Below are 25,186 nucleotides of genomic sequence, written 5' to 3' on the forward strand. Positions count from 1 at the left end.
GAGTACAGACAGGAACCCATCCAGGCCACAGCCACCAACACACCACATACTTGTCGACTCATGATGATCATGTAGTGCAGGGACTTGCAGATGGCCACATAGTGGTCAAGGGCCATGAGGATCAAGATGAAGATCTCCAGGCAGCCAAAGAAATGGAATGAAAAGACTTGGACTATGCACTCCCTGAAAGAGATAGTGGTATTCTTCAAAAGGGAGTCCACAGTCATCCAAGGGGCTATGGAAGTAGAAAAGAAGGTATGGAAGTGAAGAACATAGTAATGGCTTTTTTTTTTTTTTGTATTTTTCTGAAGTTGGAAATGGGGAGGCAGTCAGACAGACTCCCGCATGCACCCGACCAGGATCCATCCAGCATGCCCACCAGGGGGTGATGCTCTGCCCATCTGGGGCGTTGCTCTGTTGAGACCAGAGCCATTCTAGCACCTGAGGCAGAGGCCATGGAGCCATCCTCAGCTGTGGGAGGGGAAGAGAGAGACAGAGAGGATGTAGAGGGGAAGGGGTGAAGAAGCAGATGGGTGCTTCTCCTGTGTGCCCTGGCCTGGAATTGAACCCGGGACTCCTGCACACCAGGCCAATGCTCTACCACTGAGCCAACCGGCCAGGGCAGTAATGGCTTTTTCTGTAACTTTTCTTATATCATTACATACTTAAGTCAATTACATGTGTGATTCCTTTTGCTTCTTTTCTGGAATGAGAATTTTGGAAACTACATATTCTCAAGATTTTATTCTCCATAGTTCCAAATCCAGTGTTTTATACAATGAGTGATTTTAAATCTAACTTTCTCTGTTGCCTCATAAGACATCATATTGATCTGATTTATGTAATGTCAATGTGACAAAACATGTTCATATTATTAATCTGCTGTGGCCTTCTATCTATTATATATGGTAGAAAGATAAATATGCTTTCAATTTATAAATCCAGAAAAAAAGAAATCAGAGATCAATTTTAAATTAATTAATAAATCAGCTCCACACCCTGGTGTTCTACTCTGAAGAACATCACATGGCCATGTAAGATTTGGGGACTCTGACACTCAGAGAAATGATTACATTAAGCATTTAACATTTTTCACATGACTCCTTGGCCTTTAAAGAATGCAAGGAGCGCCCGGACACTGTTCATAGCCTCCTTATACTGACACACGTTTATGCGTGTCCTTGTGGGTAAGCATCTTCACTTTTTCCAGAAGCACATTAACACCTTTTGCCATGGGGTTCTCAAAGGAATTTGTCACACAGATGGGTAACAATAATCCTGAGACAAAAGCACACAAGCAAAATACAACATCTGCTAATAACTTACCTCAACTTGCCAAGCAAGTTTAGCCAACTTTAGAATAGCTAAATTTGTCAAAACTGTGACAAACAGACAATGTGTTGGTTAGAGAGATAAGGAAGGCAAATGCGAAAAGATGAAGATTAGAGGAGGGTTGGCTACAGTGTTAGGCGTGTCCTTCCATCCTACAAGTCGCTTTACTGCAGAGGCCACAATAAGAATCACTATTTCCCTTGAGGACTCTCTTCAACCACCCAATCCTCCCTGACTCAGCTCTACTACACTTCTACTTTGGGGAGAATCCCTATATTCGTTTCATTTCTATGAAAATTTTTCCATTCTCTGTGGGCAAGTTAATAGAGTGTACCAAAATTCTTTATCCCTCAAAATCCCACATTGGGAATGTTAAAAACTCCTCCCACGCACAGCACATGACACACTAACGTTCACCTTCATGAGAGTTTTTAGCCTTTGCATTATCATGGATTCTCTCAAGTTTCCATGGGAAGTACGTTATTCACTTTTTGAAACTAAATCTCGGATGTTTGTCAACTGCAAAGTTTGCTCTTATTACTCTAGCAACATGAAAAGAGTAACAATTCTAGACTGTAATACACAACATTCCATTTAAAGCTGTCACTTGGAGATGGGAAAAGGTGGTGTTCTCCAGAAACTATGTCAGGGTCCACTAGCTCTATGAACAGTTTCTCGAAATTCTAACTGGACATTTTATCTTCTGACTTTTAATGAACACAGTGAGGACTTATCTTACTCAGCTACCATACATGAAAAGCATCTGTAAACTCTTCTGCACTCTGCCATTTAAAAGAATTTTAATAAACCTGAAGGCACAGAATTCATTTATCTCTCCCCTCACACAATGATGCCTTCTCACATGCCTCGTGCTCATAAATTATTCGTGGAAGTCAAAAGATTGTTTTATTCTATTTATTTACTGCATTAATAGTAAACTTTTTAAAATTATTTTTTATCTTTCACAGATGAAGTAAGAGGCAATATAAGACATTTGGAAATACATTTTAAAATCATGTTGGATTATTCTGTAATGATACCCCTCTGAGTACAAAGATATAAATAATGTCACTTACCTTCAGAACATTCTAAACTGGTGTCAAGTGCTTTCATCCCTTTTTGAAAGAAGCCTTCCATAAAATACTGGAGGAAAAAATCCCTTTCCACATTCCCAAGGGAATATTTAAAGACATGATGACATAAAGTATAAGCGTCCTGGAGAGCAGTATTCCCTAATGTTTGTCTTCTTTCGCTAATCAGAAAATCCACATATAACTTTGACTCCCCAGAAATTAACTACAATTGTCCCCGGGTATCTGGGCGGGGAGTGGGTGGGTTAGTTGCACGACCCCCGCAGATACCCAAATTACCAGTGCTCAAGTTCCTCATATAAAATGACATAGAGGGACCTGGCCGGTTGGCTCAGTGGTAGAGCCTAGGCCCGGCATGTGGATGTCCCAGGTTCGATTCCTGGTCAGGGCACACAGGAGAAGCACCTATCTGCTTCTCCACCCCTCCTCCTCTCACTTCTCTCCACCCCCCCCCCCCGCTTTCTTCTCCTCTCCTCCTGCAGTCAAGTTTCAGTTAGAGCGAGTTGGCCCCTGCACTGAGGATGGCTCCCTGGCCTCCACTTCAGATGCTAAAAAATGGCTCCAGTTGTAACAGAGCAAGGGCCAGAGATGGGCAGAGCATCACCCCCTAGTGGGCTTGTGGGTGGATCCTGGTTATGGCACATGTGGGAGTCTCTCTCTGCCTCCCCTCCAAAAGTCAACTTTCTGCACCATCAGATTCAACCAACCATAAAGGAAACAGTATTTACAGTATTTTGGATCCACAGTGGGAAATCTGAGGGGGCAAAACTGCAAATATGGAGGGCCAATTCGATATTAATTTTTAAAAGTCTGCATATAAGATCCACACAGCTCAAAACCACATTGTGCAAGGGTCAACAGAAATAAGATTATGCCTTAATTAAAGAATGAGTAAAAGAGCCTAAAGTTTTGTTATAAAATGAATAAAGTAAAACTTACTATAAATATGAAATTCTAAAAAAATTAAAAATCCCACATGTTGTAGTAAATTTCACGTTGGGTTTATTCATTTAGCCTGCAGAAGAGTAAGTTAATCTCCTCAGACTCAGTAACCAAATACAAACAAGGGTTAGGAGGTATCAGGTGCCTCAGGATAAGCAAAGATATCAGGGAAGAAGAGGAAAGTACAGTGGGCAATTGAGAGGGTGGTAGAGAACAAACAGAGAGAAACAACAACAGTGTCTTTGGTAAAAGAGGAAGTAGATAGTCAAGAAACTACTCTGCACCCACTCAGCGCCCTCAGCTGTCCCTCCAAGAATTAGGAGACAAAAACTTTACTAGTTCTTATCATTTATTCTCAGGTACAATCCAGAGAAGACAGTGTGGTGCCTGAAACCAAGGATTCAATTCTTACCCAATTTATCAGTATCATATTTGGTTAAAAAAATGAACACTAAAATAGACTGGTGTCCAGTGAAGGGAAGAGAGTTTCTTTGGAGCAGAAAGACTTCCCCTATGCTCAATGTCATTAATCCTTAGAGAAATGTAAATTAAAACCGCAATGAGGCCCTGGCCGGTTGGCTCAGCGGTAGAGCGTCGGCCTGGCGTGCAGGAGTCCCGGGTTCGATTCCCGGCCATGGCACACAGGAGAAGCACCCATCTGCTTCTCCACCCTCCCCCTCTCCTTCCTCTCTGTCTCTCTCTTCCCCTCCTGCAGCTGAGGCTCCATTGGAGCAAAGATGGCCCGGGTGCTGAGGATGGCTCTGTGGCCTCTGCCTCAGGTGCTAGAATGGCTCTGGATGCAACAGAGCGATGCCCCAGAGGGGCAGAGCATCGCCCCCCGGTGGGCATGCTGGGTGGATCCCAGTCGGGCACATGCGGGAGTCTGTCTGACTGCCTCTCCAGCTTCTGAAAAATGAAAAAAAAAAAACCACAATGACATATCACCTCACACCTACCAGAATGGCTTTCATTAACAAATCAACAAACAACAAGGGCTGGTAAGGGTGTATAGAAAAGGGAACCCTCCTGCACAGCTGGTGAAAATACAGACTTGTGCAAGCACTGTGCATAATTTTTGATTCCTCAAAAAATTAAAAATAGAACTGCCTTATGACCCACCTATTCCACTTCTAGGAATACTGTATATCCTAAGAATATCAAAACAGTAACTCAGAAGAAGATATGCACCCCCATGTTCATTGCAGCATTGTTTACAAAGCCAAGATCTGGAAATAGCCCAAGTATTCATCAGTGGACAAGTGGCTAAAAAAGCTGTGATAGCTTTACACAATGAAATACTACTATGCAGTCCTGAAAAAGAAAAATATCTTACCTTTTACAATGGCATGGATGGACCTGGAGATTATTATGCTGTTGGTCAAATAAATTTGTAAATATGATATACATGATATGTTTGCTCGCTTATAGTTTGTGTTGGGTGTGGGGGACAGGCTGTAAGCAGGCAGGATCCTTATAGCCTAAGGTTTATTTTTAAAACTAAGCTTTTCCCCACACCCTTGACTGTTGCATGATAGGGGTGGTGCTCTCTTATGAGGAATCCTATTTATGCCTTATATAAATGGCTTTGTATCAGAGACTTTCTTATTTGTAGATTGGCTTAAAGGCTTGGATTTCTACACTATAAAATGGGGCAGACCAGGAGCTTGCTCTCTCTCGGTTCCTGAGATTAGCATTAGAGGAGAGCAGAGAAAGGAGAGCAGAGAAAAGAGAGTAGAGAAAGGCCACATGGAAGAGAGGAGAGGCAGCCAAGATGGTGGAGTGCTGAAGGAGAAGCCAGTTTGTGCAGAGTTTGTGCAGAGAGAAGGAGATGGGGAACAGAGGTGAATAAGGCTGGTGAGCTAGAAACCTTTGATTCTAGGAAACTTGGATAAGTCAGTAGCTTTGGGAGCCATGAATGGAAAGGGAAGTGTTTTCCCACTGTGTGTATTTCTTGCCTGCCAGGTGCAAGCTAGGATTAAAGGTAATGGCCACCAGTTCTTGGCTCCATTGTTTCATTACTGTCTGTCCGAATCAAATGCGAACCTGCATTGGCCAGGTAGCTGTGATAGTGGCCATAGATACTGGCTTTACATGCTAAGTGAAATAAGCCAGGCAGAGAAAGACAAATATCATATGATCTCACTTATATGTGGAATCTAATGAACACAATAAACTGAGGAATAAAACAGAAACAGAGGCAGTCACAGGGAACAGTTGGACAGCTGTCAGAGGGATGGGGGAACAGTGGATGGGACCAAAGAAGGTAAAAGGATTAGCCAAATTATATATGCATAACACATAGATACAGACAACAGGGTAGCAATTCCTAGAGGGAAAGGGGAGAAGGAGGGAGGGGGCAACAGGGGTGAAATGGAATGGAAAGAGACTTTTTGGGGAATGGGGGCACAATGTGTGGGGTAGAGGGTGTTATATTGATTGGGACACTTGAAACCATGTCAACACAATAAATTAAAAGTAAATTTTTAAAAGATTTCCCCTTATGTATTAACTATTATTAAAATATATGATCTAGAAAGATTTGAGTTTTATGATTATGCCTCTATTAATAAGAAGTATAGTTATAAAAATGTTTCCATCTATGTCTAGGTACCTATAATAAATAAAGGTAACTTGCAGACATTAGGAAAGGCATGACAATACAGGATCATAGAGTATGGCATGACATCATAAAGTTCTTTGTTCCCCAGAATTTAGCCTGGGCGCCAAAGCCTAGCCAAGTACAGTAAGATTTTCTGTTTGGAAAATGCTCGTGAGATGTCTCATCTTCACTCTCTTACTGACTTGTCGCAGAGCTCTAGATAGACCTCTAGAATCTTGAGTCCTAAGTGGATCTGGTACCTTCCAGTGGCAGACCTCTTCTGCAGCTACTTTAACCTATAAGAAATTCCTTAAAAGGGAAGAGTTTAAAAAGATGGCCTCATTAGAGATAGATTTACCTTAATCCTATGTTACAATTTAATAATCCAATACAAAGAGGAGGGGGTAGTAAATGAATAGGAGAGCACAGAGGAGTATTAGGCAATGAAACTGCTCCATAGGATCCTATCACGATGGATACATGTTATTTTACATTTGTCCAAACCCATAGAATGCACAGCACCAAGAGAGAGCCCTAAGGCCAACTATGGACTTGGGTGACAATGCTGTGCCAATGTAGGCTCACCAAGAGTGACAGGTACCACTTTGGTAGGGAACATTGATAATGTGGGGAGGCTATGCACGTCTGGGGGCACAGCCCCCACGGGATATGGGAAATCTCTGTGCTTTCCGCTCAATTTTGCTGGTAAACCTAAAAATTCTCTAAAAAATAAAGTCTTTAATTTAAAAAATTCAGTATGACTTATTAGCTGATATATATATATATAGGCTTTTATACACATATGCCAAGTACTTCTGCATGGTGTAATTTCTTGGGGCTGTGAGCTATATTGAGGCAATAACAATAATGTATTCTTTAAAATCAGCCTTAGTTGCAGATGCCTTGGACTCCCGTCCCTGCCTTTGGCTCAAGAAGCAAGGAAAGAAAATGTGTATTCCCCGATGTACAGGGCAAACTGTGGTCAGCTTCTCCATCCAACATGGTCTCTTGGTCTCCAAGGCTGATGCAATGCTTTAATTATTTAGACTGCCTGCTGCCAAAACTACTTGCACACTAACAGGCACTTTTAGCAACTCCCCAGTGATAACTTCTAGAAACCAATGGATTCTTGGCAAGTCACTATGGCAATGAGTCTTACTACAGAACTACTGAAAAGGGCTCCTCCAAGCAGACACCGATCCCCCAACACTGTGAAAGAATTCTCTGAAGACATTACATCAGTGACCTTGAATGGCAACTCTGTCTCCAGCGCCCCACCCAGTCACAAACTGTGATCGAGGCCTCATTTCCCCCATCCCTGAGTGCATGCCAGCTCTCTGCCTCCACACAGAACATTTGCCTGAGATCACTCTCCTCACCCTCCTGTCATTCAGAGCCCAGGCACTGAACCATCTACACATTCAAGTCTTGTGTCTCCCTCCAAAGTGCCCATTGCTTAAACACATGACACCCAAGGGTAGCTCTCTTACTGTATGGACAATTGTTTCTCAAATTTAAGTACCTTACAGAAGACTTTTACTAAAAAGGCTGTGAAGTTCAGCTCCAGCCTTGGCATTCACCAAAAATATTTATCAGCCTAAATTTCAACCTTTGAAAGGCTGAAGGCTTCAATGCCCACACCAGTGTCATTTCTGACATCTCTGCCTGTCAGGGATATGATGGCATTGGTGACTGTCATGTCCAATCTGCAAAATGGTTCTATCACACATCAGTCATGGCATTCAGATTCATTGCCAATATATAAATAGGTTCTCTCAGGTATGGGTGAACAATTTAGCAATGACTTGGAGAGACTATCTCCTTATTTGTTTTATTATTTTCTGTTTGGTTTTCTTTGGGATATGAAACATCAAACAGATAGACATTCTTATAATATCAATATTTAAAATACTAACCTCTTTGGCCTGACCTGTGGTGGCGCAGTGGATAAAGTGTCGACCTGGAATGCTGAGGTCGCCGGTTCAAAACCCTGGGCTTGCCTGGTCAAGGCACATATGGGAGTTGATGCTTCCTGCTCCTCCCCTGTTCTCTCTATCTCTTCCCTCTCTCTCTCCCCTCTCTCTAATAAAAATGAATAAATAAAATCTAAAAAAAAAATACTAACCTCTTTTCCAAAACGTGAACACAGACATGACAGACATAGTTGCAACTGCTGGTAATCTCCTCAGAAACAAGCACAAGTAAGATCACAAAGAAAAACAAAATGGCACCACTTCTTCATTCCTTTCTTAACCTAGCACACATTATTGATAAAAATGGACTCCTGTCTTTTTTGTTTGCCTCAAACTAATTATCTGAATAGGGCTTGCACAGTGCTGTAATATTGTGTGTGTGAATGCACACACACACACAATCCATTAAAGTATATTTTTTAATGTAATATTTTTACTTTTGGTTTGGTTTGAACAATTATAGAAAACGATGACAGTTGTAGAAAATTGGAAGATATTTTGGTGAATTCTTCTGATAAGATGAAGAAAGTTTCCAAGATAGGACAGAAAGGATGAGGAGAAATAAAAGTTAAGATGCAGGATAATGGGCCAAGTTAAAAATGCACAGTGTTTGGAGAGAAGGAAAATAAGCTCTTCCTGAAACCACCTGGGGGTGGTGAATGCTCTTAGTACCACTTCTGATACCCACAAATATTTTGAAAATTATCTCTCCTGATTACTTCCAAGGAGAGAAATAACCTAGTGTTCCCAGCTACAGGGATAGACTGAAGAAATAACAGTTCTATTCTCACTGAGTGGCATCCAAGAAGGGTGCTAACACATCTGAGTGTGTAGGGAGGTCACTGGTGTGTGGTCAAGTTAACTCCCCATGGGTGACATCTGGAATCAACTTGTAGGGAACACTCTGCGGGGACTTGGCATCTGAAAACATGAAATTAAAGCTCCCCCAATCAGGTCACAGAAACCCATTATGAAATGTGTTCTCAGATTGGAATGGACTTTGGCTGGATTTGGAGTCATCATTAGTTTGCTCTTGATCATTTTGCCACTGGCTTTGTCAAACTATAACCTCAGGGCCTATGGTTCCTTGAAATGGAAACAAATGACATTTATCAGTGATTTGGGCACTTCCGCTCCCATCCCAGTTGTCAAAGGTGACAAACCAACCAGCTATCTTTTTTTTATTATTCTTTTTTTTTTTTTACCTACCTACACCTATTATTGTTTTTTTGGTTTTTTATTGATTTTAATTTATTTTGTTTACATAGATTCTAGTGTTGTCCCATTTGCATCCCCCCTCCCCCATATTCCCCTCAACATCTCCCTTGCCCCCCTCCAGATAGCGCCCTCCCCCCTTTCCTTCAGCTTTATCCCATCCTATCATCCCCTTTCCCTCTGTTCTCTTTTCCTCTGGTCCCTTTGATTTCTCCTCTGTCTCAATTCCGTTCCTCAGTTCACATTGTTCATTAGATTCATCAAATGAGTGAGGTCATATGATATTTTTCTTTTTCTGCCTGGGCTTATTTTATTTAACAAAATAGTTTCCAGGTCCATCCATGTTATCGCAAAAGGTATGATTTCCTTCTTTTTCATGGCCTCATAGTATTCTATTGTATATATGAACCACAGTTTTTTAATCCACTTGTCCACTGATGAACACTTGGGCTGTTTCCAGATCTTCACTACTGTGAACAATGCTGACATAAACATGGGGGTGCATTTCTCCTTTTGAAACAGTGCTATGGTGTTCTTGGGATATATTCCTAAAAGTGGGATAGCTGGGTCCAAAGGCAGTTCAATTTTTAATTTTTTGAAGAATCCCCATACTGTTTTCCACAGTGTCTGCACCAGTCTGCATTCCCACCAGCACTGCAGGAGGGTCCCCTTTTTTCCATCACCTTACCAACACTCATTCTGTGTTGTTTTGTTGAGGAGCACAATTCGGACTGGTGTGAGGTGATATCTCATCGTGGTTTTAATTTGCATTTCTCTAATGATCAGTGATGTTGAACATTTTTTCATATGCATATTGGCCATCAGTATGTCCTCTTTGGAGAAGTGTCTATTCATTTCTTTGGCCCATTTTTTATTGGATTCTTTGTCTTCCTGGTGTTGAGTTTTACAAGTTCTTTATAAATTTTAGTTATTAACCCCTTATCAGACGTATTGTCGAATATGTTCTCCTATTGTGTCGTTTGTCTTTCTATTCTGTTCATATTGTCCTTAGCTGTGCAAAAGGTTTTTAGTTTGATATAGTCCCATTTGTTTATACTGTCTTTTATTTCACTTGCCTGTGAAGATAAATCAGCAAATATATTGCTGTGAGAGATATCAGAGAGCTTACTGCCTAGGTTTTCTTCTAAGATGCTTATGGTTTCACGGCTTATATTTAAGTCTTTTATCCTTTTTGAGTTTATTTTTGTGAATGGTGTAAGTTGGTGGTCTAGTTTCATTTTTTTTCCAATTTTCCCAACACCATTTGATGAAGAGGCTGTCTTTACTGCATTGTATGCTCTTACCTCCTTTGTCAAATATCAGTTGTCCATAAAGGTGTGGGTTTATTTCCAGGTTCTCTGTTCTGTTCCATTGATCTATATGCCTGTTCTTATGCCAGTACCAAGCTGTTTTGAGTACAATGGCCTTGTAGTAAAAATTGATATCAGGAACTGTAATACTTCCCCCTTTATTCTTCCTTTTCAAGATTGCTGAGGCTATTTATGTATTTTTTGGGTTCCATATAAATTTTTGGAATATGTGTTCTATATCTTTGAAGTATGTCATTGGTATTTTCATTGGTATTGCATTGAATTTATAAATTGCTTTGTGTAATATAGACATTTTAATAATGTTTATTCTTCCTAACCATGAGCATGATATATGCTTCCACTTGTTTGTATCTTCCTTGATTTCTCTTATCAATGTTTTATAATTTTCTGAGTACAAGTCTTTAATATTGGTTAAATTTACTCCTAGGTACTTTATTATTTTGGTTGCATTAGTGAAGGGGATTGTTTCTTTAATTTCTCTTTCTGACAGTTCATTGTTAGTGTATAAAAATGCCTCTGACTTCTGAGTATTGATTTTATATCCTGCCACCTTGCTGAATTCATTTATCAGGTCCAGTAGTTTTTTACTGAGACTTTAGGGTTTTCTATATACAATATCATATCATCTGCAAATAATGATAGTTTACTTCTTCTTTTCCAATTTGGATGCCTTTTATTTCTTCTTGTTGTCTGATTGCTGTGGCTAGGACTTCCAGGACTATGTTGAATAAGTGTGGTAAAAGGGGGCACCCCTACCTTGTTCCTGATCTTAAGGGCATTGCTTTTAATTTTTGCCCATTGAGTATGATGTTGACTGTGGGTTTGTCATAGATGGCCTTCATCATGTTGAGGTATGTTCCCTGTATCACCACTTTGGAAAGTTTTGTTCATGAATGAGTGCTGGATTTTATCAAATGCTTTTTCTGCCTCTATTGAAATTATTATGTGGTTTATCTTGTTCCATATATATTTTTTTTTAACAGAGACCAAGATAGAGTCAGAGAGAGGGATAGATAGGGACAGACAGACAGGAAGGGAGAGAGATGAGAAGCATCAACATCAGTTTTTTGTTTGACGCCTTAGTTGTTCATTGATTGCTTTCTAATATGTGCCTTGTCCATGGGCCTTCAGCAGACCAAGTAAACCCTTGCTCAAGCCAGTGACCTTGGGTCCAAGCTGGTGAGCTTTGCTCAAACCAGATGAGCCCGCGCTCAAGCTGGTGACCTCGGGGTCTTGAACATGGGTCTTCTGCATCCCAGTCTGATGCTCTATCCACGGCGCCACCTCCTGATCAGGCTTCTCCTTTTTTGTTTATGTGATGAATCACATTGATTTGCAAATATTGTACCAGCCTTGCCATCCCAGAATAAATCCCGCTTGATCATGGTGTATGATTTTTTTCATATATTGCTGGATCCAGTTGGCTAATATTTTATTAAGGATTTTAGCATCTAGATTCATCAGGGATATTGGTCTATACTTTTCTTTCTTTGTGTTGTCTTTGACTGGTTTTGAAATCAGAATTATGCTCATCTCATAAAAGGAGCTTGGAAGTTTTTCTTTCTCTTGAATTTTTAAAAATATCTTGAGAAGAATAGGAATTAGTTCTTCTTTGAATATTTGTTAGAATTCACTTGTGAAGCCATCGGGCCACTGGCTTTTGTTTGTTGGGAGTTTTTTGATAACTGTTTTGATCTCTTTTGTAGTAATCAGTCTGTTAAGGTTTTCTGATTCTTCTACATAATTTTTAAAATATTATGTTTCAAGGAATTTGTCCATTTCATCTAGGGTGTCTAATTTTTTGGCATACAGTTCTTCATAGTCTTCCTTACAATTCTTTGTATTTCTGTTGTGTCAGTTGTTATTTCTCCACTCTTATTTCTAATTTTATTTATTTGAGTCCTCTCTCTTTTTTCTTGGTTAGTCTAAAGGTTCATCGATCATGTTTACCTTTTCAAAGAACCAGCTCCTTGTTTTATTGATTCTCTGTATTGTTTCTTTAGCCTCTATGTCATTTATTTCCGCTGTGATCTTTATTATTTCCTTCCTTCTACTACCTCTGGGCTTTACTTGCTGTTCTTTTAGATGCACGGTTAAGTTGTCTGAACTTTTTCTAGCTTCTTAAAATATGCCTGTAATGCTATGAACGTCCCTCTCAGTACTGCCTTTGCTGTGTCCCATAAATTTTGAGTTGTTCTATGCTCATTATCATTCGTTTCTGAATCTTTTTATTTCTTCTTTGATTTTATTGTTAACCCATTTGTTATTTAATAACATGCTATTTATTTTGCAAATGTTTGAGTATTTTTTAGTTTTTCTGTTCGTGGTTGATTTCTAATTTCATGCCATTTTGATCAGAGAAAATGCTTGATATGATTTCAATCTTCTTAAACTTGTTGAGACCACTTCTGTGCCCTGACATGTGGTCTATCCTAGGGAATATTTTCATGAGCACTTGAAAAGAATGCATATTCTGCTGCTTTAGGGTGAAAGGATCTGAAGAAATCTACTAAATTGAGTTGGTCAAGTGTGTCCTTTACATCTGCTGTTTCTTTGTTAATTTTCTTTCTTGAAGATCTATCTAGTGATGTTAGAGGGGTATTGAAATTCCCTACTATTATAGTATTGCTGTTGATTTCGCTCTTTTTATCCATCAAAGTCTTATTTATATATTTAGGTGCTCCTGTGTTAGGTGCATAGACATTTATAATGGTTATAACTTCCTGTTGGATTGCTCCCTTTATCATTATGTAGTAACCTTCTTTATCTCTTACAATAGCCTTTGTTTTAAAAGTCCATTTTGTCTGATATAAGTATTGCTACCACCAACTTTTTTTTTATTTCTATTTGCATGAAATATTTATTCCATCCTTTTACCTTCAGTCTATGTGCATCTTTTGTTTTAAGGTGTGTCTCTTGTAGACAGCATATGTATGGGTCCTGTTTTCTTATCCACGCAGCTACCCTATCTCTTTTGATTGGATCATTTAATTCATTGACATTTAAGGTTATTATTGATATATAGTTGTTTACTGCCACTTTATTCTTTAAAGCTGTATTCCTTTTTTGCTATATTCTTTTCCCTCTTTGATTTGTTTACAACAGGTAATTTAACGTTTCTTGTAGAATTGGTATGGATATAATGAATTCCTTGAGTTGCTTTTTTTTGTCTGGGAAGCTTTTTATATCTCCTTCAATTTTAAATGATAACCTTGCTGGATAAAGTAGTTCTGGTTGTAGGCTCTTGTTCTACATTACTTTGAATATTTCTTTCCTTTCCCTTCTGCCCTCAAGTGTTTCTGTTGAGAAGTCTGATGACATCCTTACGGGGGCTCCTTTGTAGGTGATAGCATTTTTTTCCTCTAGCAGCTTTTAATATTTTCTCTTTATCACTTAGCTTTGGTATTTTAATTATGATGTGACTTGGTGTAGATTTCTTTGGGTTTCTCTTTAATGAAATTCTCTGTGCTTCTTGAACTCATGTGATTTTTTCTGCATCAATTTAGAGACATTTTCAGCTATGATTTGATTGAACAAAGTCTCTATCCCTTGTTTTCTCTTTTTCTTCAGGAACCCTTATGATATGGATGTTTTTTCTCCTCATGTTGTCAGAGAGCTCTCTTAGAGTTTCCTCAGACTTTTTAAGTCTCTTTACCTTTTGGTGCTCTGCTTCTGTACCTTTGTTTATCTTGTCCTCTAACTTGCTGGTTCAATCCTCAGCTTCATCCATCCTGCTTTTAATTCTTTCCATTGTGGTCTTCATTTCTGATACTATATTTGTCATTTCTGACTGATTCTTTTTATTATTTCAATGTCTTTTTTATACTTGCTATCTCTTTATTTAGTTGTTTGCTATAATCATCTATTGTTGTTCTAAGATCTTTGAGCATCCTAACAATCAGTATATTAAACTCTGAATCTGATAATTTGGTTATATCTGAGTCATTCAAGACCTTTTCTGAGCATTTCCCTTGAGTCAATTGGGTTGCATTTCTCTGCCTTCCCATTTTGTCTGTGTACAAGAAGGGTGTGGCCATTGTAGTACAATGGGTGTGGCCTCTGTGTTCCCTAGGTATGGTCTGTCTGCAGGCTCATGACCCCCTCTATCGACGCCTTGGGTGTTTAGGCATTTGGGTATGGGTGTTTCCAGCACCAGCCAGCTTTAGCTATCACTTTGGTTTCCACCTCTGCTCAACAGGAGGGGCTATGTTCACATACTCTGGTCTACAAGCCTCGGCCTACACCCTACCACCGCCGGTGGGGCTCTGTGCTATACACAGGGCCACAAGCCACAGCATTGAAGGCAGTGGTGAGCACCTTTGCTCAGCTGTGGTCTCCACCTATTCCCAGGCTTTTGCCCTGCCCCATGGGCGAAGTTGCACTCAGCCAGCCAGGGCTGCTTGCCTGTGCTCAGCCATGGGTCTCTGCAGATCCCAGGCTTTCATTTTTCCTCTGCAGGTGGAATTGGAGGCAGGCCCGTAGCTGACTGCACTGGTTTTGTGTGCCCCTTCCACCCTGCTGGGTGAGACTGAGCTCACATCCAGCCTTAGTCTTGGCCTGTTCAGTTTCAGCCCCACTGATTGGACTGTGCTTCCATGTCCCATCCCCACCTGCCCTCTGGCTACCCCGTAGCAGTATGGTTGGGGCACTGCACCTCAGACCCTAACACTCAATACTGTATTTCTTAAGCAACTCTGCTCTGAGTGCTGCAGAAGAGCCTGTTTGGCTGGTGTCTTGCATATCTTTGCTGATATTGCTGGTTCCAGGGGAAATATTCACTTCAGATTTGGCGAGTGGCTCAACCCAGGGGTTTGGTGGCTGGCCCTCAAAGTGTTTCTGCCTGTGCCTCCTAGATTACTCTCTCTTCCTGCTATTCCAGTTCTGTCATCTCTCCTTAGCCCCCGGAGCCCCGGGTGAGTAGTTTAAAAGAGGTTTTCTGCATAGTCCCTTTAAGAAGAATTCTGGGTCTGAGAAATCTGTCTCTTTCTCACAAACAGTATCCTTGTTTTGCAACTACATACTGTCCATACGCTTCTTCTAGGCTCTGTGGCTGTAGGCTGGGGCTTTGTTCCTGGGGCCCAGGGCCTTCCCTCTCTGCTAAACTCACTTCCGTCATGCGAGTCCCTCTAGGCTGCCGTTCGCTCCTGGAAGCTGGGCAGCCCTCTCTACATTTCCGCTTTTCCTACCAGTCTCTGTGTGGCTTCTTCGGTATTCTTAGGTTAAAGAGTCCTATTAGTTTAATCCAAAATTTGGTTTTTTCCAGATGATGGTTCTTAAAATTAAGTTCCAACCAGCAGTCTTATAGAAAGATGGAATATTTTAAAGATGTCACTCAAGTCTTTTAGTTTACATTGTTTTAGTGAGAAATCTACTGTAACTTTTATTTTTATGTCTCTGTACATAGTATCTTTTCTCTTTAGCTGCTTTTAACATTTTCTCTTTGTCACTGCTTTTGACCAATTTATTATAATGCATTTTTACTGTAATTTTCTCCATTTTTTTGTGTTTGTGGTTTATTAGATTCTTGGGTCTATGTATTTACAGTTTTTATTAAATTTGGTGGAAAATTGGCCATTACTCCTTTAAGTGTTTTTTCTGTCCTTTCTCTCATTCATTCTATTCTTTGATGATTTCAAAATCAGGTAGCCACACAACCTTCTCCCTGCCTAGGTTAGGGCATCCTGGTTCGTGATCATTTCTGTAGCTCTCTAACCCTTTGATTAATTTGACCCTCATGCTATATTCCCACAAAAAGTCACTCAAGCCAAATTATAAACCAGTTGTAGCTTCAAGTTTCACCTCATCCTAGAGGATTTTGTAGATTTGCTTGTCTTCAGAAAACATTAATGGATTGTGTGAATTTTTAACCAAATTGTGTTTTATCCTGTTAATACTACTTTGGGACCATACCAACTACTCTCACATTAAATTCAGAGTGATCAAAGTCTAATGTAGATAATTTTGGTTTACTCTTTGCAATGATAACACTCTTTTTGCAATAGACCCACTCTTGTCCCACACTCAGACCACAGAGTTTTATTGGTGTGTGTACCTAGGCTCCCAACATAAATGTGTGATCTGGGCTTAGAAAATCAGAGAATTCCTTTTTTTTTTTTTTAACAATGCCTCAGGGAGGTGTACTGACCCATGTCCATGTCAAATGCAATCTCAATACACTTGTTGGTTTTCTGGGTTAAAGAAAAAGTCCACCTTTCCTGATGAAGTTATTAAGCATGTATTTTTATACTGCAGGCCAGCCTAGGTCCCAGGGTACGTTTAGGACACAAGACATTGGTGTTATGCCCTAACCCAGTTCTACTTATTCAAACCCTATTACTCTAGCTTCTGATTGGATCCTCTCTTTCTGACTCATGGGATGGTGAAAGGAGAAGGGTGAGAAATTTCTGCACTGTCCCGTGGAACTATGGCCCATTGGCATCTGCTGGGGTACTACATAACCCCTTAGCTATCTAGCTAGTTGAACAGACTGGTGCCCAATGACATCAACACAAATTATCCCCATCATCTGTTGATACCTAGTGATGACTTTCTCCAGGACCCGGAGGTGCTTTTGTACAAGAAGGCTCACACCTGGAGGCTGAGGTTCTGTGAATCTGAAAATGGCTCTACTTCCCACTGATGCCAAAAAGAATTTTATAAGAGCTGTTTTAGATCATTTATGAATTCACTTTTTATTTCTTTTTTTCCCTGATCCAATTAACAATTAATCTTCAACTTTTTTCCCTTCCCTTTATTCCAAGGTTTTGCAGTGATCCTTCCCCCTTTCCTCATTACTCCTTCCTGAAGTCAACCTCTACTCAACCCACTTTGAAGTTTTCTCTGTTCACAGATAAAGTCAAATTGTAGATCTGTGATAGCACACTGGATCAGGTGTCAACTTGGAATGCTGAGGTCACCAGTTCAAAGCCTGGGCTAGCCTTACACTGTCAAGAAACATACGAGCCTGGCCAGACAGTGGCGCAGTAAATACAGCATCAAACTGGGACACAGAAGACCCAGGTTTGAAATCCCGAGGTCACCAGCTTGAGCGCGGGGCTCATCTGGTTTTCAGCAAGGATCACCAGCTTGAGCCCAAGGTCGTTGGCTTGAACAAGGGGTCACTCTGTATGCTATAGTCCCATGGTCAAAGCACATGTAGATATAAGAAAGCAATCAATAAACAACTAAGGTGCCTCAATGATGAATTGATGCTTCTCACCTGTCTTTCCTCCTGTCTGTCTCTATCGGTCCCTTTCTCTGTATCTTTCTCTGTCACAGAAAATAAATTAAACAAAAAGAAACATACAACAGGCAACTCTGAGTTGATGCTTCCTACTTCTCCTCCATCTTTCTCTCTCTCTCTCTCTCCTCTCTCTAAAATCAATAAATAAAATTATTTTTAATTGGCTAATGGGCACATAACACAATCAACAGTTCAAATGTACAAATGTTTACCTGAAACCTATGTACTCTTATTGGTCAATGTCACCACATTAAATTTAAATTCTAAACTTAAAACAAAGAAAAAAATTGTATAAACTTTTGTCCATAAAATGTTTCTTTTATGTGAGTATGAACAAATGTTTCTAAAATTGGAATAATGAACAATCCTTTTCTAAATGAACATAAGTTCTAAGTCCAGTGTCAACACAAAATATTTTTGAATTAATTATTTCTTATGCAACAAGATACTAAAGCTAAAATTTTGACTGGACACAACAGATGTGAAATTACAAAGTTTATCCAAATCACTGTATGCCCATCTCCAAAACAAAGAAAATGACAAACACAAGCATCCTACAACGATATAAAGAATATAAACCTCGACAGAATGTAAAGTGGGAGAGTGGCTTGTGAGAACAGCTTTGGGAAAATTGCAGTGGAGATATGCCTGTCCCTCACCCCAAACTTTACGCATGTGTGCATGATAGGGGATGGAGATGGAAAGGTATTTCAGAATGCTATTCTGAGAAACTAGTAAACACTCCATATTGCTGGGCCCAAGAGACTGAAAATCTAGCAAGAGAGATGGGCTGACTGACAGGTTGGAGGCAGATGAGGATGGCTGGTTGACATCAGCCTACGTCAACAGTGTTTCTAAATTAATAGCATTTGTCAGGGGTAGAGGTGCATGGATGTCTCCCTCTGGACTGACACAGAAGAGCCATAAGAATGTCTTTTTGGAAACAACCCAGTAATAGGGCCACTTGGAATTCCCATTACAGAATTTTGAAGCTGACCACTGACTTTCTAAGGATTAAAAAAGGAGTCAACCATAATCATAATAGACATTTTCTTCCTATGTCAAGGGTACTAGATTAAGAGGGCAAACCAAAAAGTTTCCAAAAAAAGAGAAATAAAAAGCTTTCAACATCTACCAGCCCAGAGACAGTTAGCCATTTGTTAAGATACAAGGTCAAGTAAGACCTTTCTGTCCCCTGACTGCTTCTCCCACCTTCTCTAATTGAGCCCTTACCTGAAATCTAAAGGAATCGAGCCCTGACCTGTGCTGGCGCAGTGGATAAGGCATGGGAACTGGAATGCTGAGGTTTCCGGTTCAAATTCTTGGGCTTGCAGTCAAGGCTCATACAAAGAAGCCACGGGTTGATGTTTTTCACTTCCTACCCACACCCCTCTCTTTTCTCCAAAATAAAATGTAAGGGAATCTTTGCTCTGAATTATCTCATAAGAAGAAAATTCCTGAAGTTTTCTGGGTTTTATTTAGGTGCTGATAAACACTTTCTCACACAATAATAATTTTGAAGGATGACAAGAGATCAGATGAAAGTCTTATTTTGAATAAGTGTTGGTTCCTTAACAGCCAAATCGCCTTAAATATAATCTTCATAGGACCAGATTCAAAAGCTTCGAACAAAACGGTTAGACATAAAATTAGGAAACACCACTCACTTGGAAGAAGTATGAAAATAAACTGACAAGTATAAGCATAATATTGAGAGCTCTGACAAATGACCCGTCTGGGGACTCATATTTATTCCACCATCACTATCTAAACCACAACTATCAGGAATCTTCGGAGAAATAGACATTTTGTCTCCAGTTGATGGAAATGCTTCATAGATTTGTGAGTTCACCGTGTTCCTTTCTCATTAGCCCATGTGACTAAGAGTAAGGCTTTCTGATGGCAATTGGATGGGAATTACAAACTCAGGTGCTGAAACGGTATGACAGCACTTGATTATGAGATTATGAGGTTTATGTGGAAGTTGTGGTAAGTGTGAATTAGACATATAAGTTCTCTTCAAAAATAAAAATACACAATTCAAAACACTGTCATATAAAAGACCAACATTAAAAAGTTTAGAACTAAATTTAATCCCAGATTCTTCCCAAAAAAATCTGAATTTTAGTTGTGAATGCTACAGAAGCCAAAATTAAATAATTAATTAATTAATTAATAAAAGGAAACACTTCTATTCTGATAACCAAATTACACATCACAGCTAAGGAAGATTAATGATAGAGGAACATCCTGAGACTTTACTTTGCTGCAAATGTTTATTTACCCAAAAGTGATATTCAAGAAGTAAGGAAAATAAAGCCCCTTCTCTCGATCCTTACAAATTTCCACTTTCCTTTCTCTGGCCCTATCACGCATTGTTCTCTGTCCTCCCTTATTACCTATACTCTTCCTTCTGCATATTCCTGCCTCAAATCTCTTACTGCCTCTTCCTCTCCTTTGTGAAGAGCAGTGGGAAGACCCCAAGAGCAAATGAATGGCTAATATTACTGATTTCATTCAACCATTACACACATCCCTCCCTTGCCACTCACAGACTTAATTTGAGGAGGTTTCCCAGTGGCAGGGCAGGTTTTCACTGATTGTTTCAGCTTAATGGACTTAGAAGGCTCAAGAGTATATATGCTCCTAGTGAAGGTAGGCTCAGGTCCAGAATTCTAGAGTTGCACTTTTCTCAGAACAATCTCTAATCTTAAGAGTTGTCAAGACAGCAACCTTTAATTCTCTAAGAGTTCAGATTTTATGAATTTAGCTCATTGCTTTTTAAATGAGAGGAGGGGAGACAAAGCCAGACTCCCACATGCGGCCCACCACCGGATCTCACCCAGAAAGGTCCCCTACAGGGTGATTGGCTCTTTTTAGCACCTGAGGTGAGACTCAATGGAGCCATCCTCAGTACTAGGGGTGGCAGTGGCCAATCTTGCTAGATCCAATGGAGCCATGGCTGCGAGAGGGGGAGTGACGAGAGAGAGGGGGAAGTGTTGGCGAAGCAGTAGGTCACTCTTCAACTGTGTGTACCTGACCAGAAAATGAACCTGGGACAACCACATTCCAGGCCAATGCTGTACCACTGAGCCAACTGGCAAGGCCTGGATTAGCTCTTATGACCACATTCATAAGGAAAAGCATGAAACCTAGAATAAAAAATTGGTGCATGCACACTGATTCTGTCAATAGTCAATACTTTTTATTTCTGAAAAACACATTGTATAGGAAGCTAAATTTCCTAGTGTGTATGGGCAGATGTTGGTAGAATTCAAATAAGGATCATCATAGGTTGTTCAAAATGGTCGTGGGTTTTAAATAGAAACCATAATCTAATGCAAGCCACCTCTCTGATTACTTGTTTGTTTCCCTATAAGAATATTATTCCTTTCCTGACCATGAAACAAAAATAAGCTATTAGGATATATACATTGGAACTTACACATATAATTTACCAATTGAAGTCATTCTTTGCTACACCATAACTTTTTCATGGCAATTTTTCACCTCTGCATTTCTCAGTGTATGATTAGAGGGTTGAGCAAGGGTTGTCCCGATGTTATAAAAACACAGCCACCATCTTGTCCAATGGAAATGTGGTTGTGGACGTGTATATATGAATATAACGGGCCAAAAAAATAAGACAATTACATTAAAGTGGGAGGTACACGTGGAAAGGGCTTTTTTGCCTTCCTTCCATGCACTGTGGTTTCTCAGTGAATACAGGATAACTACATAGGAGGCAAGCAGGATTATAAAACTCACTATGCAAATGAAACCACTATTAAAAACAATGAGCAAATTTATCACATAAGTGCCCATGCAGGCAAGTTTCAACAAGGGCTGCAAGTCACAAAAATAGTGGTCAATCACATTGGTGGGCCACAGACAGGGCAATTGCAAAGCTAGGAAAATCTGTGCTGAAGAGTGGATACAAGAGCCCACCCAGGCCAGTACCACCAACACACCACAGACTCTCTGGCTCATGATGATGGTGTATCGCAAGGGCTTAGCAAATGGCAACATAGCGATCAAAGGCCATGAGGATGAGCACAAAGGTCTCCATGCACCCAAAGAAATGGGCTGCAAACACCTGAGTCATGCACTCATTGTGAGGAAAATGGTCTTCTTCTGAGAAGAGGGCATCCACAATCAATCTGGGGGCTGTGGGTTGTAGAGAAGCAGGCATCAGCAAAGGACAGATGAGAAAAAGGAAGAAGTACATGGGACTCTCCAGGGTCCTGCTTGTTTTAATCGTCGCTACAATGAGAAAGTTCCCCGACAGTGTCGCAAGGTAAAGAATCAAGAAGATTCCAAATATTGCTTTCTGCTTTCCTGCATCCTGTGTCAACCCAAACAGAATGAATTCAATCACACTGTTATTCATCGCCATATCTAGTGGCCATAGGGTAAGAAGCAGTTGGCAAAGGTTTAATCTGCAGAGAGAAAAGAGAAGAGCCATTCTGAGACATGCAACTGAAACTCTACATTCCTTGTTTCTGCTCCATCCTGTTACCTCCAAGCTGCCTTTCATCCACTGTGAATCTCTGTACACATGCAAATACGCAAGGCCCCTCCCAGATCCATCTTGTTGTTCAGAAACTCACTGCATTAGACCAAAAGCTTTTACATTCAAAGAATAAAAAAAAAATAAACGTCCTTTGCCTGACCAGGCCGTGGTGCAATGGATAAAAGCATCGGATTGAAACGTAAGGACCCAAGTTCCAAATCCCCTAGGTCTCCTGCATGAGAGTGGGCTCATCTAGCTTTGAGCACAGTGTTCCAGGCCTGAATGTGGGATCACAGACATGACCTGAAAGTTGCTCGCTTGAGCCCAAGGTCACTGGCTTGAGCCTAAGGTCGCAGGCTTGAACAAGGGGTCCCTTGCTCTGCTGTAGCCCCACAGGTCAATGCACATATGAGAAAGCAATCAATGAACAACAAAGGAACCACAACAAAGAATTGATGCTTCTCATCTCTGTCCCTTCCTGTCTGTCTGTCACTATCTGTCCCTCTCTCTCTCTTGCTGTCTCTGTCAAAAATATAAATAAATAAACAAATAAACGTCCTTTTAAAAGTTTGATTCATACCAAGACTGAAAACTGCAGAACTTGTACTTTCCTTGGGCAAGTGACTTAACCTCTTTGAACTTCAGCCTCCTGTGAAAAATGAAGAACAAATACTGGCCCCACCATATTCTGATTGTTTCTAAGAATTATAAAAAGATTTATACTCATACATAAACACACACATACACACGTATATTTCATGGATGATGCATCTTATCTGTGAGCTTCTAAATCTGAACAGCATTAGGCCAATATAATTAAGCACTGATATTGTTAGAGAATCCCTCTGAAAAAAATATTTCAGTTTGGTTCACTCCGTTTTGTGTCCATCATCCCTAACACTTTCAGGACACTAGATAAAATGTGCTTTATTTTTAACAGTTATATTTTGCTGATACCTCTTGTGTACATGTCAACTCCATTGACAATCTTCATATAACAAATGTCTGGGTGATATTTTGAGGTTGGCAAATACAGGGACATGATTGTTTACTCTATCTAGAACTGATTCCCTTAGATTACTGAATCTATCTGCCCATAAATTTGAACTGACATAAAATTTCTAATATGCCTATAGTCTAAGTAGCAATAGTATTTTTACTCATCTATGTTCCTCTTTACCCTAAATTCCCACTAAAAACATTATTTGAAAAAAATTTTATGATTTTTCAAGTCCTTATTCTTTGCATATATAGTTTATGTGATTGAAGTCATCATATAATATCATTTTGTGTTTTGATGTTCGCTTAGAACTATTTTAACATTTCTTACCATACTCTTATATTTTCCATAGTTTTAAATTTAATAGTGTGATAATGTGTCAATTTTGTCCATTGATATATTTTTATTGCTTCTAGTTGTCACTCATAAATAACTATTTTACAAAAAACTTTAGAATACCTTCCCAAGTATAATACTGCTGACCCAAATGCCAGAGATGATTACTGCTATGGACAAAAATTAAATCTTTTAAATATATTGTGCCTTTTTATTAGCTATATTTTACTATACAAATAATCCATAATCATGACCAAATATTCAAAGTAAGAGAATGTAAGAAGAAAATACTAAAATCTCTCTCCAAATTATTTGAATCTATAATCCCACTCTCCATTTGGTTTCTTGTCTGTCTTTCCAGAAAATTTCTTTAAGTATATTTCCATATGTGTTTATGTATAGATTCTTTTTTATATACAGGTATGGCCAACACAATATTATTTTGTAGAAAAACTGATGCACAAGCAAAAAAAGCACAGGTTATCTCATATCTTATGACATTATTTTATTATCTGACTTGCTTAAATAGATTAAAAATTGCATTTTAAATATATTCATATATTTTATTGCCATGTTTAATATTTTAATACAGTTTTCTAAAAATATTTTTCCTTGAAAAATCTTTTTCTCTTTTGTCGGCTCACTTTTTACAATCTGGATATTTACCTAGTATAGATATTAATCTAGCAAAAGCACTTATTTCTTGATTAAGAGTACAGTTACTAAAACTGGATGGCCTGAATTCAAATCCCAGCTCCCCTATTTCCTGGCCATGCAGTCTTGGGAAAACCACTTTTTAAATAATCCTGGCTACTCTGCCGATGAAATGAGGAAAAATTATGGCTCAGAATAAAAACTATAGAAGCCTCAGCCTCTGCTACTTTCCACTATTAGGATTTTGTTATTATTTTTCATTTCCCATAAATTTTTACTTCCTATATATGTCAAACTGTCAATTTCCTCTTTTTTAGTCTATAATTTTCAAATTTTTTTAAAATTATAGTATGTGTTCACTTTCATAATTACATAATTATGATTAATTGCAAATACTGAATCAAAGTTATCTATCGGATGAGTTATGGAAGGGGGAAAAGATTCATCTGTTCTTAACAATTTAATATAAGCTTTAAGATAATGTAAGTAAAAGCACTAATGATGTAAGTCACTATGGTATTAGAAGAGTATAAATTCTTAAAGGACAGATTGGACAGTGAAAACTACAGCACTATGTGAACACATGGACTATAACATGAACTGAAGAGAGGCAGGACCTAAGCCAGGTTCTCTGAGACACAAATATTCAAAAGCAGAGCTGAGAGGTGGGTCACACAGTGTTCAGTGCATCGAGCCTGTAGCCACGCAGCCTGATTCACGCCCCACACAACCACCATTACGGTGGGAGAGCTATCATGTCCCCTCATATTTCTGTGCCTCATTTTCTTCCCCTGTAAACACACATAATAAAATCACCTACCCTTTCGGGTTGCTATGAAGGTCAGACAATTCCATCTGTGCAAAGCCTATAGAGGATGCAGGTAGGCAGGTAGGCGGCCTCTGCAGTCGCAGTGCTAACATTCAATAGGTTTATTAATCTTGGCTCTCCAAGAGGTA

General features: G+C 39.5%; 1 pseudogene; it reads right to left on the reverse strand.

The window, feature by feature from the left end:
* Window positions 1–21,193: 21,193 nt before the first annotated feature.
* Window positions 21,194–22,122, reverse strand: LOC136387942 (olfactory receptor 4C11-like; annotated as a pseudogene).
* Between the last annotated feature and the right edge of the window lie 3,064 nt (window positions 22,123–25,186).

Source organism: Saccopteryx leptura, chromosome 1 (genome assembly GCF_036850995.1).
Source record: "Saccopteryx leptura isolate mSacLep1 chromosome 1, mSacLep1_pri_phased_curated, whole genome shotgun sequence".
NCBI classification, from domain to species: domain Eukaryota; kingdom Metazoa; phylum Chordata; class Mammalia; order Chiroptera; family Emballonuridae; genus Saccopteryx; species Saccopteryx leptura.